Consider the following 18774-nt stretch of genomic DNA (forward strand, 5'->3'; position numbering starts at 1 on the left):
ACAGTCACTGCACATGCTCCTAGGGCCTCTCTCAGGTCCAGAAAGCCCACTCGCCTCCCCTATGGTGGGTACCAGGGGGACGGGGTTGCCATCACGTGTGGCCTCCCCTGCTGCTGCCCCTCACCATAGCCTCACTGGGGATGGGGCTGCCCCTTGCCCAGCACTGGGCAGGAGTGGGGGCTGCAGGGGGGGAGGGGGTGGATCACAGGGTCAAACCTCACCGAAGCCCCAGCAGCTGCTCAGTTGAGTGAGGTCCACTCCAGATGCCATCTCCTGGCCGGAAGTCCCCTTGGCGTCTCCTCCAGCTGGGTGCCGGGGATGGGAGAGAGGGCTCCCAAGCAGGTGCGTGCCTCCTCCCCCCTCCTCTCTCTCCCCCTGCTGAGCTGCTCCAACAGGCTGCCAGCCGCTGCTCTCTATAGCCTCAGGCAGAAGCAGCGGCAGGCAGCCGGCAGCACAAGCAAGGGAGAGAGCCACCGGCTGTTTTTTTTCAGGCAGGGAAGCTCCGAGGCGGGTGGGGGGGGGGGCAGGGCCCACTCCAGGCAGGGGCAGGGGAGAAACCCAGCTCCAAATATTGGTGGAGCAGAGCCCCCAGCCTTGAATATTCCTGGTGCTCGGGCACCTCGAGCCCATATAACCTGCCGCCCCTGCCAGCCAGGCCTGGGCTCCTCCACCCCAGATCCACCGATGCCCCTCGGTCCTCATCTGTAGCCCCTCTGCAGTTCCGGGCCAGGGTTTACACACACACAGAACTGCTGACTCGCTGCCCACCTGCTAGTCAGGTCTCGCATCCCATCCTCATGGGGCTTAACGTCTAACAGGAGATAGTTTTCCAAACAAGACCCTGGATCCGACACACTCATACGCTGGAAAAAGGAAGAGCCAGATTTCATGGCTTGGGTACAGCTCTAGTAATAACCAGGGCCGCCCAGAGGATTCAGGGGGCCTGGGGCAAAGCAATTTCGGGGGCCCCTTCCATAAAAACAAGTTGCAATACTATAGAATATTATATTCTCCTCATGGGGGCCCCTGCAGGGCCCGGGGCAAATTGCCCCACTTGCCCCCCAATTTGCAGCCCTGGTTCTAATGTGTCCTCCGCTGGTTACGGTGCCCAGCAGAGCTCTGCCAACGTACCTAGAGGCTGTCCTGCAGCATCCCCTGCTTCTCCAGTGCTGGGCCCTGCACACGGTTCTGCTGGTGCCCCTCAATCCTGACCCACAGGCAGCCCCCACTTGTATGCCAGCTCTGAGCACTCTGCCCTATACACGGCTCTGCTGATACTCCCCAATCCCCCTGCTGCGCCAGCCCTGGGCCTCTCCGGTGCAGAGACCACCCAGGGGGCCAGATTCGTCTGTTGCTCTGTGACACCGGGAGAGAGGAAACCTCGTCTTTCTGCCCCTGCCACGCTTCATGCCAGTCCCCACCAGATGGCTTCCCTGCTGCTAATCAGCGCCATAATCAAAGGTGCCATGGGGCCGGCAGCGGCTGGTCGCGCTCTTAGAAGAGCTGCTGAGAAATGACCCATGTGAGCATCACAGCTGAGCAGGGAGGCAGCCTGAACGGGTCAGAAAAAGCATGTGGGGAAATAGCAGCAGTGCCCAATTATCAGCTGCAGAACAAAAGGGCTGGGGAATCTGCTGGAGGAGGGAGAGGCGTGGAAATTACCCGAAACAAAGAGCTGAGCCTGCCAGGTTTAGCGGCTTGAGGAGATTTTTCTCCTGTGGACTGGAGCTCTCCTCCTCTTCAGGAATTATTTCCTTGAAAGACAAGAAGTGACACAGAATCAGTTCCATGTGCTGCAAGGCCGGGATGGCTCACTGCTCTTGTGAGAGCTCATCACGCCCCCGGAGCCCCTGAGAACAATGAATCGGGCTTGCCAGACCCAGGATTGGCAGAGGGGAGTCTTGAAAATGCAGGGAACAGCCTGGCAAGCCACAGCAAGTGCTGGGATCTCAGGCCTGGGGATTAGTAATACCGGGCGCTCCGCTGAGCACCTTTCCTCCAGGGAACGCAGCGGGGGTGTCAGCCCAGGGCTTACGGGAGGCGTTAGTGGCACGGAGGCCCTGTGCCGGCCCACTAGCTGGGGCTGAATTTCACTGCAGGCGCTCTACTCATTAATTGGCGAAGCTTCACCAGGTACTCTCGGGATCAGGGAAACGAGATCATCTCAATGTTACAGATGGGGAAACTGAGGCACGGTGAGTTTAAATGACTCCCCCCAGGGTCAGGCAAAGAGCTACTGGCTGAGCTGGGAAAGGCACCTGGATCTCCCAGCTCCTATCCCCCCTGCTGTACACGCTGGAAGACACTTAACACCATTGTGTTACGATTTAGCATTATTGTTTATGTTTCAGTGGGGCCCCGGAACCCAAGTCGTGGAGGAGGACCCAGCTGTGCAAGGCACTGTACAAACACAGAACAACAGGACAGTCCCTGCCCTGCAGAGCTCACTGCCCTGCTGCCCAGCCGATGCCGCACACAAAGGAAGAAAGCAATCGACTGGCATAGAGATGGGAGCCAATTTCCTATAAGGTGTCCCTGATTTGCACAGCGCCTGGCACAGTGGGCACCAGTCCCAGTCGAGCTCTTTGGGCACTGCTACAATATAAATATTTACTACTATTAACAATAGGCCGTCTTGTCACCCCCTGCTGCCAGTGGGAGAAATAGCAGCTGGCTCACCGGACACCACCTAGTCCATGAGTTATTTGCTGGCTCTCCACTGAATGTCACTGGTGTTGGAGGGAGAGAAATGTTCCAGACGGAGAGCTTTCTTCAGGGAACAGGTACAGCAAGGCAAACAGCAGCACAGACTCCGGCGCCGCAGAGCCTCCACCCCGGTTTGGAGAGATCAACGCCCCAAGACAAGCCCCATCTCAGTCCCACTTGTGATGGCAGGTTTGTGAGGCACACACCTGTCAGGCAGTAGCTGGGCTGAAACCCACCAGGCAGTCCCTGCCTGACGACAACTTCCAGCCAACACCAGGGTGGCTCCTACCCAGACAGCTACACAAAAATCCACCCTCCGGCAGGCACAATTAGCCCCGGTTGCATCCAGTCCCCCCCTGCAGCCTGCCGGTTGTTCAGACAAAAGATAAAGTGTCCCCCCCAACTTGGACCAACTGAACCAGTGAAAAATAATGTTTCCTTTAAAGTCTGTAGGAGCTGATCCATACAGAAATCCAGCCCCCGAGAATGTTTATTAGAGCTGGGAATAACCTTGATTGATTTGATTTTGCTGATTGGGTAATTAAAGAACTAAAGAGATAATCACATGTTCAGCGAGGAAACAGAGCAGCTGTTCAGGTGAGGAGCTGACAGACACATTTGCCGCCTGATGTCTCCCACCCTCCGAATGGGCCACGGGCGGGGGCCTGTCTCACCGATCCCTTGAACCTGAATCGATGGGCAGGTGGAGGCGAGACCGCAGGATTGGGGTCGCGGCTGGTGTGGTATTAGGAGAACCAGTTCTTGGATTGCTGCGTAAGGACCCTGCATCTCAACCTTCTCATCAGGGTCTCCACCGTTCCCAGCACAGGGTCTCCCTCCCTTCCTACCACTTAGCAACACACGAAGAGCGAGGGCCTGCCTGCCCTCTTACCCTTCACCACACGTCCCCTAACCGCAGCCCATCTTCTGCCAGGGGTCCCCGTGCTAAGCACTCCGCTGTCAGCCGTAGGACAGTTTCACCAGGGCTGTTCCCCAGCTGCGGCTGTTCAGCGCCTTGCGGGGCAGGAGACAACGGCTTCACCATCACAACAGCCACAATCTGGCTCCCTTATGAGAAGCAGGGTAGCCACCTTTCTAACTGCTGGCAACCGGACCCCCGAGGTCCCACCCCCTGCCCTGAACCCTCTTCCCCCCAAGGCCACGCTCTGCTCTGTCTCTTCCCTTGAGGCCACTCTCCTTCTCCACCTCTCCTACAGGCAGGGTGACCAGATGTCCTGAGTTTATAGGGACAGTCCCGATTTTGGGATCTTTTTCTTATACAGGCTCCTATTACCCCCCACCCGTCCCGATTTTTCACATTTGCTGTCTGGTCACCCTACCTACAGGCCCTGCCACTATCTCCGCTTCTTCCCCAAAGCCACGCCTCCTTCTCTCGCTCCTCTCCCCCCTTTCCCTCCCTCGCTCGCTGGATCGTCTCCACCTCCCCCCCCCCCCCCCCAGCTGGGCTCCCTCTGCTCCGGGGCTGGGACGGGAGCTGCTGCAGCCTGACAAGGAGCCTGTCTGCAGAGGAGGCGGCCCCGGCTGAGCAGGGGCTGGTGCGGGTTAATGAGCCGGTGTCTCTCCCTGCCCCACGGTAACTGGACTTTGGGTGTCCGGTCAGTACATCTGACCGGACACTGTCATGTCCCCTTTACGACCCGACTTTCCAGGCATCTGGCAACCTTAAATGGCTCCGGGACACAGAAGCCAAAACCCAGACTGTCTGGGTCAAACTCGGAGGGGTGACAACCCTAGTTAGAAGCCTTAGCAGAGAGGCCAGGCTTAGCAGGGCCTGAGAGACTCAACGACCCTGAAAAAGGGGAAAAATGCCTGTGCTCAGTTGCACTTGTGTACAGCCAGGTGAAGCCTCGCTGACGGGGTCCCCTCCAGAATAAGGCAGAGGGCTATTGGGAAAAGCCGGGCCTTCCGCACTCTGGGCTGGCAATCCTAAAACTAATGCAGAAAGAAGGTTTCCTCTTTTCTTTTCTTTGAACGGCATTCTCTTATCGGATGCAAACTCAGCATAAAATTCTCCGGCCAGTACAAAGGCACCACTAACGTATTTCAGCTGAACAACTGAGAGTGAAGCCGCTGCACGGTTGCCTTTGAACTTCCCATTCGTTCTAGACGTGCTATGGACAGAGACTATAAAGACTTGAGGACTCTTTGTAGGTTCAGTAGCTGGAATGTCATTAACAGGAGTTGTGCTAAATGCAGTGGGTCAAATTCTGCTTTCGCATGCTTGAGAAACCCATTGACTAAAGTTGGGAGGGTTGCGTGGAGTGGAATTTAGTATATCCAAAGCCGAGTACAACCAGGAAGCATGGTCCAGTGCTTAGGGAACTAGCTTAGGACCTGAGGGAAAGTCCCTGCTCTGCCACAAACTTCTTGTGTGACCTTGGGTGGGTCACTTAGCTTATCTTGCCTCAGTTTTCCCATCTGTATAATGGGGATAATAGAACTGCCCTCCCTTTCCAGGGTGTTATGGGGATAAATAGACTAGAGGTTGGGATGCACTTTGAGATCTACAGATAAAAAGCACTATATAAGAGCTAGGTATTATTATTATTATTCAACATTATATGTGGCCTACAAAGAGAAGAAATGTGCCTCTTTATGCCTCTTTTTTTGGTTTCTTTGTGATGCACAGAGAAAGTGGAAAACATTTTTTTCTCTTTTTCTATTTTAGAACTATCAGGAAGATCAGTTCTCACCTCCTCTGGTTTTTGCTGGAGAACTCCTTGGATGACTCACAGATATTGATGGAAGCTGTGGTGACCCTTCTGTGAAAGGACAAGAGAGACGGATCCTGAAATAGGAGCTTCTCTCCCCAGTGTATTGACTCCCACTTCTGACTGGCCAACGATCCCAGCCGTCATCGCCCGTTTGCTACATGCCTTCCCGTGAACAGCCATAAAGCCGCAGCACTGTCCTCAAACTCTCCTTTGTGGCGATGCCTACAAAAAACCCAACACCAGTCAGAGAGCTGGGGGGTTTAAACCACTGCCGATCAGACTGACCGGTATTGTTTCCTCCCGCTCCCCCGTCTGCCTCCACCTGGTCTCTCTCATCTTCTGCTTCTGCTGCAAACTGTTTGAGCCAGAGGCCCACCAGAGATGTCTGAGCAGTGCCTGTGCTGTGCCTTGTAATGGGGGGTAAACAGTACAAAACAGTACAGCAATAGCAGCAATCATGCACATGGCAGTATGCTAAGATTCAGCCCGCCTGTGGTAAGTATTGCTGTGCACAGAGAGGACCCCGACCCACCGAGTCTGTAGGTAGAGCTGGCTATGAAGGGTATTTGGAGCTGGGCTTTTGGTTTGTACAGCCCCTATCACAGTGGCTCATACAAACACTAAACAGGATTGACAGGTGGAATGGGTACCCGACCCGCACGTCAGAAAAACGTTGGGACCCCCTGCCATGGGGCGCAGGGTAAGAGCTCCATTGGGCCTCCATTGCGGCCGAGACTGAGACTGAGACCTACTAATTGGCCGGCTGGCATCTTCGGCATGCATCTTCCACCAGACTCTTCTTCTCTCCTCTTCTCCTCAGTGAGTGTATGGCACCTTCATGGAGCTGGAGCAATCATCAAAAAAAATCAAAAAGAAAATCATCCCACCCCCCCACCTCCCCCCACCCCGTTTCCAGCGCTGGGAGTTGTGCTGATTGCAATTCATCAGCAGGAAACGGGCGTCATTAAAGAGGCCTGGCCTAGGCTCTGTAATTAATTAGTAGCAAGAGGCATTAGGGGGGAGAGTGGAGGGGCCTCAGGAGCCTCAGTCTCTGATTTCCTAAATGATCCCAGCCCAGTGTGCAGTCCGTCGTCCTGAGGAGCAGCTGGCTGCTCAACAATCTCCCCCATGAATGGAAATGAAAAGTTGCAAAGGGAGGGAGGGGGAGGGGTCAGAGGGGCTGCCAGGCAGTGCTGCTGCTGGGGGTCTGGGGTGCACCATCCAAGGAGATGCTGGAAATATATAGGAACGGCTCCTGCAGGGACAATTGCTTCTAGACCAGGAACATTTGAACTGGAAGACTCTGATATTTGCTGGGCTTTAGAATAAGGCTTCTTGTCCTGGTGTGCCGTACAGAGGACTCAGCAGCCAGGTGCTCACGGGTGAAAACAGCCAAGCAAACACAAAGACATCCCCAGCGGCACTGGAGGGCAGCGTCTCTGGGGCTTTGGACATGTACAGGATGCCGCTCTGTGACTTGCAAACATGCACAGGCTGTACGAGAGCTGCCTGGAGAACTGGGCTAGACTCAGAGCTGCATATTCATGGCATGCAAATATAGAACTACTTGCAAACTCCCAAGGCTGTCAACAGCACCGCGGCCCAGAGATGGGCTAGCATCTCAGGGGGGTGGCAGCAGCAGCAGCCTTTCCATTCTGATGTTGCCGAAAAGCAGAGCAACGCAAGAATCATGGAAAAAAGGAGCCTAAGCTGGAAGATACAGGCTATGACTGGCCTGGGGGAGAAGGGCAGGCAGGCAGGTCTAGTGGATAGGGCACTGGAGTGGGAGCCAGGAGACCAGGGTTCAAATCTTGGCTTGCCCATTGGCCAACTGGATGACCTTGGGCATGTCACTTCTCCTGCACACAGCCAATCCCAAGTGTTCAAAAGCCCCAAGTCAGGCCCCCAGGAGACTGGCTGATGTTGGCATCTTTGTATTTGCCTTGTGGGGTTTGAGTCTTTAGGAGTCACAATTTTAAGCTTCTCTCTGGAACCAGGAGGGCTAGACTATGTCTTGGGAAAGCTGAGACCCTCACATGCTCGCAGGGCTCCAGGAGCTTGAGCTGTCAATGCTGCCCACCCTTTGCCCGTCTTGTCTACCTAGAACGGCAGCATTTTGGGACATGGATGGCCACTTGCTGTATTTGTACAGCACAACAGTGCCTTGATCTGCGTTGGCCTCCTGGTGCGACACCAGAGGAAAAATGTTAAATAACAGCACATATGCCCAACAGCTGCTCCTTGCTCATGATAGGGAGCTTGCTGAGTCTGACCTGCTTTGAGCAGGGGGTTGGACAGGATGACCTCCTGAGATCTCTTCCAACCCTAATTTTCTATGATTCTATGTCAAGGCTCCGTGTGACCATAAGAACAGGCTCTCTGGGGAGATTGCCTCCTGCTTTGGCCATGCTGGAACAATCTTGGTAGTGGTGTTTCAGGTAGTGCAGAAACACAAAACGTGAAAAAAACTTATACCAAAGCAAAAAAAGTTGTTTTTGGACCTTCAGGCAAAGTTCTCTCCATGCTGTGGCAAAGGGCCTGGGGAGTATTGGTTTATTGGAACCAGTGTGCCCATCCCTAGATATCAAACAACCCGAATCCCTGCCACTGATCCTCCCACCCTGCCCAGAGCTGTGTAGCTCCCAAGTTCCTTGGCGAAACAGCTGTCAGCAGCCCCACTGACTTGGGGGAGGTGGGTCTCCAGCTGCCGAGCCAGAAGCAGATCTCTTTATAGCAGTGGTCAGTGAAGATGTTCTCTGAATAAATGAACAAACTGAGGTCCTTCAATGAACAGTGCATCCTTCCCTAGGGCAGTTTTGCAGAGGAAGAAGGTATTTCAAGAGTACACGGTTACTGCTTACAGCTTTCCCAAGTCAGCCAGGGGACATTTTTGTGGCAGCTGTAAATCTAACCGTGTTTCTGTTTAAGGCCCATTCAGACGTTATTTCAGTCTGATATGGTACATCACACATGGGATTGAGAGCTCTCGTCTCTGGACAGATACAAAGCCTCCTAATGCATTCGAACACCAGAGAAGCAGGCTCTTATATCTACCTTCAGCTGGTATCTGGCTATCCTTCGCTCTGCTATACACAGATGGCATCGGCAGGAGTTAGCGTGTGAATGGTTAAAAAGAATGCAGACATTGCTTGGCTGCAGCATGTTGATTTTAGCGAGCGGCACAGATGTCATGACGATAACAGGGGATTTGCTCTAGTCCTGCCTGGCTTTGTCATTTGAATCTCCCTGTCCTTTGCCTTGGCATAGCTAAAGGGGAAATCAGCACCTTCTAGGAAATGAAGAATCTCCACAATAGAGCAGCTATTTTCCTGGTTAAGAATCAGCGGCTGCATTTGGTCACCAATGGCTGGTAAGAACACTGCTCACCAGGCTACGGCAGTCAGAGGACGTTTTAGAGGGTCATCGTGTTCTCTTTAACACCAGCCTCGCTTAGCCTGCCGAATTCTCAGCCACAAGCTATCCTAGCAGCCCAGAGTTTCGCAGGATTCAAGAGAGGATGGGGCATGTACATAGATAATGAGAACACCCACAGCTAGAGCAGTAAGGGTTGAAAAGGGAAAAGACAACACAAGCATTCAGGAAGTTTGAGTCAGGGCCCACGAGGATCTCTACCGAATGGAGGTCAGGAGGAAACGTGCCCTGGGGACAGGTAGCCCATCACTGCTGTGACAGAGACGATAATTTACTTCAATATCTTTGGGAAGATCTTACTGTACTAAGTGTATGTAACATTGTGGGCCAGGGATTGTATGTAATTCCATGGGGGAGGGAGATCACAGCCCTCCAGGAATTCAGAACAGTTGTAGGGTGGGTGATTAGGCAAATTCACCTCCAGAGAGGTATCACCACCTGGAGAGGCTCACGTGCTGATTCAAACCGGATTCTCCAGGGACCAACAGACAAAGAAAAGACATTTGGATAAATACCCTGAGTCTAAAATGTCTCAGGGCCTTCTTTATGATCCAGCTAACAGACAGGACCTTCTGACCAAGGGGGGCCCCAACCTTTCGTGGGAAGGGGTGGAAAGTTTTTGGCCTACTGAGGCTGCATAGGACTGATGGGGAAATCTCGGGGAAGCTTCCTTCCTGGACGATGGTGAGGGAACACAGGTGCAGTTCCTCTCAACTGTGACAAGTCCAGCAACCTGTGCAGCAACTGGTGCTGGCCCATGTCAGGGACAGGACAGTGGGCCAGATGGACCCCGATCTGATCCAATTTGGCGTCCCTCTGTTCCAAGGCTCTCATCAGTGGCAGAGAGAGACCTCTGGAGGTGTCTGTGGTTATCTGACTTCACACATTCTCTAAGCGCGTCTCTGCCTGGCCTGAATGAGACGGACTAGCTTGTCGAGAAGGTTTCCGCCCCCCAAGGCGGAAGGAGGTGGGCAGTAAGGGTAACAAACAGTTTGGTATTTGGACGCAATTCCCAGCTCTGGTTTACCACACAGACTCCGTTTCCCATCGCTAACTGGCAGCAAAGAGCTCATCAGCATTTAACGCAGAGGCTTGCTAATGACAGCGTGAGGCAGGCTCGCATGCCAAGACTGGCTATGGTTCCTTGCCAAGGATTTTCTAAGAGAGAATTTCTCTAGGAAACTCCTTTGAAGGGAAGAACTTCTGCTGAACGAGGTTAGGAGGGGACTTGGACATGAAGGGCTTGATTTTTCACAGGTGTTGAGGGCACCAGGTTAACTCAATGGGAGGTGCAAGTGCTTAGCCCCCTCTCAAAACCAGCCTCCGCCTTTATAATTCTCTAGCTGAGTAATAATGCAAAATGCTCTGCAATTGAACATTTTTTGATGAAAAGACTGTAAAAAAAGTTGAGAAAACTCGAACATCCCCCCCACCCTCCATCCCCCCCACCCTCCAAGAGTGCCCCCTAAATCCCAACTGCTTTTTCTCCAGCCCCTATCACCGGGTCTGAGCTCACCACTTCGCACACAGGCTAGGAAAGCACCTCTGGGCAGACGGCCAGCACAAGGTCTATGCACAACTTAGGTCCGGCAAACTAAACTTCAGTGGGACTTTTGCCTACAAGACCTTTCCTGGAACCTACCACGGTTCATCTGCAAGTGACACAAATGGGAAGTCGGAGAATGAGGCATGGCAGAGTTTTGACCTGGTTAGAAAGCCACGTATCACACATCTCTTCTTCTCCGGCTTTCCTACCGTTCCTTTGCCAGGTCGCGCAGCAGCAACAATGTCCAGGGCGGCAGAGGACGCACGTGTGATAATTGGCTTTCGCGGTAATTAAATGCCTCAGCGTCAGCCTTTAATCAGCTGCCAGATCCATTTACTGCCTCATACACTCCTTTGCTGTGAGCATTCCCGATTAATTAGTTGCTGAAATAGCGATGATTTTGCAGCATTTTTATATGTCTATTTAAAGGCAGCAGTTTCAGTCCACCATCGACGGGATTCCAAGATACAAGCGCGGTCTGTTCTGCCCTGCAGTGATTGGCGTTTATGTTTACTTACCTTGCAGATGTTGCGATCGGTTCCTCGGGGGGTGACGCAGCCCTGGAGATGCAGTGAGGGCCTTGGAAGCAATAGCAGAAACTCTGTGCTCTTCCAGAACCTACTTGACTTCATTGTCAGTGAAGCCCTATCATTATCCCCACAACACATTATTACTTCTCTGTATTCCCAGCGCATCTGGAAGCCCTAGCCAGAGACCAGGACCTCACTGTGCTCGGTGCTGTACAGACGCAAGCAATGGCAGCAGCAGTCTAAGCTTCCCCCAGACTGATCCGTCTGCTACCACCCCAGGCTGAATCCAAACCCAGCCACGTAGAGGGGAGATGCTCCAAATCTAGATGATAAACTCACTGGGGCACGGATCCTTTCGGGGGCCGCTAGGTGTTACTGCCATAGTTCTACTACCAATTCCACTGTCAATCTATTATCCAACTTCCTCGACCTCTGTCTTCCTGTGGGTGTTTTTCCCCCCTCTGTGAAATGTTGGGAGACAGGCGAGAGAGTGGACATGGCATCGCCCTGAGCAGCAACCTGCCAGGAATGAGAAAGGGACAGAGAGGCTAAAATCCCCAACCACACCGTTAAGGCATGTTCTAGGCAGGCTGTACTTGGCACTGACAAACACTGAGGATACGTCTAGATGGCCCACGGCAGGGAGCCTGGGTTGGGAAGGCTTGGGTAAGCGCTCTAAAAATAGTTGTGTAAATGCCTCCGGCTCTGCAGCCTAGGAAGGCTGTTTTTAGAGCACTGGTGCGAGCCCGGCAAGCCTGCATCTGTCGTCTCAGACTGGGTGGCTCTCTGCCGCAGGCTGCCGCAGGGTTAGATGTATCTGCTCCTTTGTACTTTGGCAATCCACGTGTGGAGCTTGCCACGCCAAGAGAGTCTCACTGAAACAGCGCCCTTTGGTGCGCTCAGAAATACACATCCTTTCGCCACGCAGAGCAGTCACATGACGAATGACGGCTGGGAGGTGGCAAAGAGGAAGATCAAAGGTTTCAAACTTGGGTGCTTAGAGCAAAGCAATGAAAGCCAGCCTGCAGCACCTGCTTTTCAGCCATGCTAACGGTGCTGCCGTTGCCTTCAGAGTATTCTGACAAGCAGCCACCCAACCTACTGTGATAATCATTTCTCTCCCTTCCAAAGAGTTCCGGAGGCACGTGCGGACAACAGCTCCCTGGAACTCCCATCTGAGTAAGTTCAGAGAAAACGCTCCTTGTTAGAAAGGAAGTAATAGGACTGAGTCATTCTGGAACACAAGACAGGACTTGGAATCGGCTTCTAAGGATGCCACATTTGAACCCCTTTATTACCAAGCTAAAGCCCTTCAAGCTGTCACGTCCTGCCGGAGCAGCTGCAGAACTCAGCCTTCTCCAGAAGCTGCCCCGTTCCCAAAGCCTTCTGGGGGGGCAGGGGTTTGGCGTTTCCTTCCATGGCTAAGACACCAGCAGACTGGAAATGCAAAACCAACTCAAGCAGCTCTGCCTCTTTCGCTTAACGAAGAGGAAGTTCAGCGGTGAGTTGACCATGACCTACATGTACGCAGGAGGAGGTGTCTGACGGGGTGGGGGACGACTCTTAATCTAGCAGGAAAAGGTATCGAGGGATCAGTTTCCTGGAAGCTAGCCAAGCTCAGGCCAGAAGTAGGATGCACAATTTCCGCAGCGAGGGTTATATACCATTGGAACTTACATAGTAGATTCTCCATCCCTGGACGTGGTTAAATCACGATAAGGTGCCTCGTTCTAAATAACAAGCTTAGCTCAACCAGAAGTTCTGGGCTTGAGGGAGGAATCAGTGCATGAGGTTCGGGCCTGTGCTATCCACGTCATCAGACTAGGTGACCATCATGGGCCCTTCTGGCCTTAAAAGTGTTAATAAAATATTGACAGGACACGTTAGAGGCAGCGCAAGGCCTGTTGGCCCCTGCTTATCTTCACAGCGCCCTCCGTTCCTGCTCCTCTCACCATACCCCATCTGAGCATCTCTTCACCTTGGCTTGGCTTTCAAAGGAGCCGAAGGATTTCAAAGGGGGCTGGATGCCCAAATCCTGCTGTATTTTAACTTGAGTTGGGTGACTCATTCCCCTGGATTCCTCTGGAAATCCCAGTCTTCTCAGTAAATTGCATGCTGGACCTCCCCCCAGTCCCTCTCACACAGCTGTGCTAGCCTCCTTCCCACACTGAGCGGCTTTCATCCTGCAGCCCCCACTGCTTCCCCTTGGCATGCTCACTGCCCGCTTACTGGTTGACTCACTGGCCCTCTGGCGGCTGCGGGAGCTGCAGCGGAGCATGAAAATTTCTGCGTGGGTGATGTCTAACCCACCAGGATTCTCGACACACCTTCCATGCACACATAGGGATGGCACTATTGGTATGAGCACACAGCTCTCACAGCTCCCTAACAGGAAAAGAGGGATCATTAATTTGGGGGGAGGGCAGACTGATATGTCCTCCCTCACTTTACTGCTACCAGCTCTTGTGCAGGGGCGGGATGTCCCTCCCACGGTGGATCCAGCAGGCAGTGTTGCTAACTCATGGTTCTATTGTGTCTTGCAATAGTTGGTGTTTGATTTTAAGCCCCAACTCTTGGATTTTTTTTTTTTTTTACAGTAGCATTCATGACGACAGAGAAAATCCTGGATGCCAATTAAGAAAACAAAAGTTGTTTGTTTTTTTAAATCTCGGGATTTTGAAAGCCAAGCTCTCATCAGTTTGGGGGGCCTGCCTCCTGATTTTGGAGCATCTGGGCGTGGCAATATTGAGCAGGGAACAGTCCAAGTGACGTACTTCGGTGACAATCCTGAAGGCAGCCCACGAACAGGTTTACATTCCACACTTGGGTCTTCCCTCCATGCAATGGGCTGAGCCCTGCTCTCGTGTTCACCTACACAGCAGGCTGCTCAGCTCCATTGCAGCAGATCACAGTTCAGTCCAGAAAGTACTCGTAGGCGGGGCATTATGTTCTTAGCCTCACCTCCCTATAAAACACACGCTGCCTGCACCCACAATTACTTCAGGGCTCAGGAACGGAGTGCTCTCCAAACCAAAGGCTCAGGTTTACGATGCTCATGTAATGGCCTACACAAGCGTTGAGTGGTCTCTCGCCGGACTTTCTTCAAGCATCCTTGCCCCAGCAGATGTTGGTTTTGAGCATCTTTTTCAAACAGCTCGGGAAGGCCAACGGTGAAAGGATTTGGCTCAGAGAGAAAGAGAAACGAGACACAATTGCAGGGGGAGGCTGAGAGAAAGCAAATACCATTCGACTTGGAAAAAAAAAATTCACACGCTAGCAAACCAAAATAAAATGTCTAAGGAGTTTATTGGATTGGTAAAATGTAATAAAAAGCATTTGTGATTCTTCTTCTGCAAAGAAAAAAGGCATCTGGCAATTTTGCATATTTTTTTCTCCTTACAAAACATTAGAAAAGCATAACTGATAAAATAAGGATAACAACCGAAAGAGCACAGCAAAGAGGAAAATAAATCTCAATATAATTGGATAATGCATAATACAAATATAGAAAACACATGCTTACAACAGCTTTCATTTTCGTACTGTAAAAAGTCATTTTGTGTGTTGAATGAAAAATATATGCCGGTTGCTCTGAAAATTGTGGTTCAGAAGAGGTAACTAGCTGAGAACAAAAAAAATATCTCTCTATATTTATAAATATAGAAACTGTGTATATGCTGGATCTGGTCTCAGAATACATTTGAATAAAATGATTTTTAATCCATGCACACACGTTACCAGACAGTAAACTTCATATATCACCTTACAGGCCAATCTTGCTAGTTGCTAAGTGCGTGTCCTGAGCGCTCTCCAATTCCTGTGAAAACAGTCAGTGAACCAGACATGAGGCCTGATCAGTTTCAAGGGAAGTTGGGGGCACACAGCACCTCACAGGAGCAGCTCTGAGCAGCTCACAGGATTGGGTCTTTACAGATTTAAAGAGTTCCAATCCTGATTCCACTGAAGTCAATGGCAAAACTCCCACTGATCTCAATGGCACCAAGATTAGGCCCCTAGTTGATTAGCTGCTAAGTAGTGGTTGTGCTCAGCAAATGGTAAATCACTGGTACCCATTGGTACTGAGGAATAAGGCACCAATCCTGAAAGCTCAACTTGCATTACTTCATTAAGATTTGAAGGCATGGCATTTCCAGCAAGGAGGCGCCTCTCTGGATCAGGCACTATCTCCTCTCCCACCTCTCTGATGCCTGGTGTTAGTAAGCTAGCAATCCACATTTAAAGCCAAGGAGCTGTCCTCACTGCTAACAACCTCCACCTGCCCAGCACAGACTGTTCGGAGGATGTAAACACACCCACCACAAGTCACACTCTCCTCCCAATGGTAACAGACCTCACACCTTGCATAGAAATTCACTATAAACTACCTCACGCCAAAGAGCTAACTTCTCCAAAGGGCCCCAATGCAGAATGCTGCCGTTAGCAGGGCTAGGCCGAGGCATGGCAGCTCTGGAGGGTTACTACATTCTTGGGTGCGCGCTTCTCCTTGCAATGTGCAACAGCCATTCAGGTCTCCAAACTCTGGGAAGATGCCCTGGGACTTAAGAAATGGCATTTGGCCAAGAAGAGACCTTTCTCTGGAATGGCACCCGCTGTGATTGGGACCCCCCGTGGCGCCTGCCTATGATTGAAGCCAGCCAGCCTCTGCTGTTTATTCTGAGCGGAGATGGACCTGACCCAATATTCCAGCTACAGCCTCTGCCCACTCCCTGGAATCCTTGGAAAGTCTGGATCTAGACCCAACATGTGAAGCTGGTTCCTATCTGCTACGATGGGCTGAAACAGAAGCCCAGCTATGAACACCCTTGGACTGGGGAAAGTTGGATTTTGATCCAAAATGTGTCTCCTGAGCTTATCTCCGGTCTGAGTGGCTAGAAGCACACAGAGGAGGCCAGCTCCAGGCGCTGTGTATGTGTTAGCATAGGTGCTGACTCCATCCCCGGAGCACCCAAGGGGAAAAATTGGTGGGTGCTCTGCACTCACCGGCAGCTCCCTGCCCCAGCTCACCTCCGCCTCCTCCCCTGAGCGTGCCTTCCCCGCTTCTCCCTCCCAGCGCTTGCCGCAGCAAAACAGCTGTTTCGCGGCGGCAAGGGCCAGGAGGGAGGGGGAGGAGGGGAAGAGGCAGGGATTTAGGGAAGGGGTCCAATAGGGGCAATGAGGAGGTGGAGTTGGGGTGGGGACTCTGGGGAAGGGGTTGGAATGGGGGTGGGGCAGGGTGGAGTTGGGGCAGGGCCAGGGGCAAGGGGGGGGTAAAGCACCCACCAGCACCAGGGAAGTTGGCGCCTATGGGTGTTAGTGACATTGGAACTGAAGGCACGGTATGTCTGGGTAGCCAGTGCAGTCCCATCAGCAGCCGAGCCACCAGTGGTCTCACTATGTGGAGCAGAGGGGTGTTTCTTGTTGGGATGTAGGAGAAATGCTTTGGAGATGGATAAACTAGTGCAGCGAGGATTCAAGTCCACCTCTGACCTGGACTTGTTTGGATAAACCAGTGGCCTGCTTCTGAAATTCCTACTCTGGCGAGTCGCCCCATTACAGTCGTGGGATTACCCACAACGCAAGGGCTAGGCCAGTTTGGGGAGCTGTGTGGCTCTGAAGAGTTCAGCAATGTTACCTATAGAGCTGTGTCCTGACATACACCCTGCCCATCGAAACACAGCAGGACTGATTCTGATCTCACTTACACCAGTAAGTCTGGAGGGTTACACCAGGGTAAGGACCAGGTCAGGTCTGTACATGCCTTTACCTTCACGCACCGACTTCCAGAGGGACAGCAAAAGAGGTGGGGGTGCTAGAGCATTACGTGTTAGAACACATCAAGCCTCCGTTTTGCTGTCTCTTTGGACAAACATTACTCATAAGAACATAAGAACGGCCATTCCAGATCAGACCAAAGGTCCATCCGGCCCAGTATCCTGTCTGCCGACAGTGGCCAATACCAGGCGCCCCAGAGGAATGAACCAAGTGATCCATCCCCTGTCACCCATTCCCAGCTTCTGGCAAACAGAGGCTGGGGACACCATCCCTGCCCATCCTGGCTAATAGCCATTGATGGACCTGTCCTCCATGAACTTACCTAATTCTTTTTTGAACCCTGTTCTAGTCTTGGCCTGCACTCCTTCCCTGGTACACAGCAGGGGGGACCGCTCCATCAAATGGCACTCAGCGATATTTTCAGGGATGAGTGTGAGAGCACACTGAGCACCTGGTATGGCTTAGCTGGCACTGGGTATCCTGAATTCTCCCACCACAGCACCTAGCCTTCTCTGGCATCTATGGATTTTACCCTCCAGTGTTATGCAAGGAATAAGAACATATGAAACACAGGAAGTTTACAATCAAATAAATAACATCCCCAAACATATCCCCGCAAAGTGCTTAATATTCTTAGATCTTACTGACCATTCAAACTTTCAAGCATGTTTGAATGTTGGCTCTCTAACCTCCATAACTTTGGTGTGTATGCAAAACAGAACCCCTTAAATTAGCCACTACCAGGGAGTCAACAACACTGGGACTTTGAAACCTATTACTATGCAGAAGAGAGTTCTACAAGATGACTACAAGATGTATATTGAGCCACACACAAGGTATGAGCCGCGGCTCTGGTATGCTTTAATGAAGAGCTAATCTTTGACACTCATGTCTTGCTTCCATTTGGAATCATTTTGATCGTTCTTATCCTTGCTCTGAACTTTGATTAGTTCCTTGTTCTGTCCATAGAGAAAGTCTAACAAGTTGTGGCTCTTAGAATAGGCACTTGGTACAGAGAGCAAAATATATGGGGAATGTTCCTAAAACCCACCATGTGTAATAGTAAGCAACACGTCACTTGTGCTCTTTAGATGTTAGCTGCTATGGCAATAGGCAAATTAGAAATATCATTGATTGGACAGACATAGCTTTGTGATCTGTCTGTCTCACAGGACAGTCATCGTGTCTCTCTATGCCAAACCGGAAGGGGTTTCCTGCCAATCCAGATCTGTTGAGAAGGCACTGGACGCAAAAAACCCCAAAACCATAGTGCCACCATTTTGTTTTTTACATGGGGACAAACTCAGTATATTAAACAATGAACCAAACCCTCTAACTGCGCGTTTCAGAGTAAACCAACCTCAGTTTATACCATCTTGCCATCCTCAGGAATATTAGCACCATGCAAGGAGATCTGCTCTCGAATCTGAATCATTGCACGTATTCCCATAGTTAGCAGTAGGGAGAAGACCCTGTTTCTAGCAAAAAACCATTGTGCTATTAAGATCTTACGTAAAAACAGAAATAAAATAAAAAAAATCGACTGGACAAAGCGCTAGAAAATATACTGTAGGGAATAGATTGTGCATTGAGTGTGAGATGGACGAATTTAGCTAATCGTCTTCTCCATCTTCTGCTTCTATAATGCACCTATGTAAAAAGAACAGAACAAAATCCAGCTGAAGGGAAACAATATTTGAACGGGAGTTATTTGACTTTGTCTCTAGTTTATGGAATGTTTCAGATTATGATTTTTTCTCATTTCTCAACCACTAAAACAACAATACTAATAATGAAAAAATAAAAAAGCTACAGACAACGTCCTTCCTTTCTTTCTCTTTGAAATGTGACCTGTTTCCCAAATGAAAATGCACCCCGCCCGCCACAATTCAAATTCGGAAAATTCCCTACCCGTGACTAGGAAACGAGACTGATCTGATGCTACCTTCTGTACCTTGAAATCTATGAAACTGTAACGTATTGTTTCTCCTGGCAGGGCTGTTTCTTGCTCTGTGTTTCTACGAGGCCCAGCACAATGGGGCCCCGCTCTCAG

The sequence above is a fragment of the Mauremys reevesii genome, linkage group 9 (genome assembly GCF_016161935.1).
Source record: "Mauremys reevesii isolate NIE-2019 linkage group 9, ASM1616193v1, whole genome shotgun sequence".
In the NCBI taxonomy this organism is placed as follows: Eukaryota; Metazoa; Chordata; order Testudines; family Geoemydidae; genus Mauremys; species Mauremys reevesii.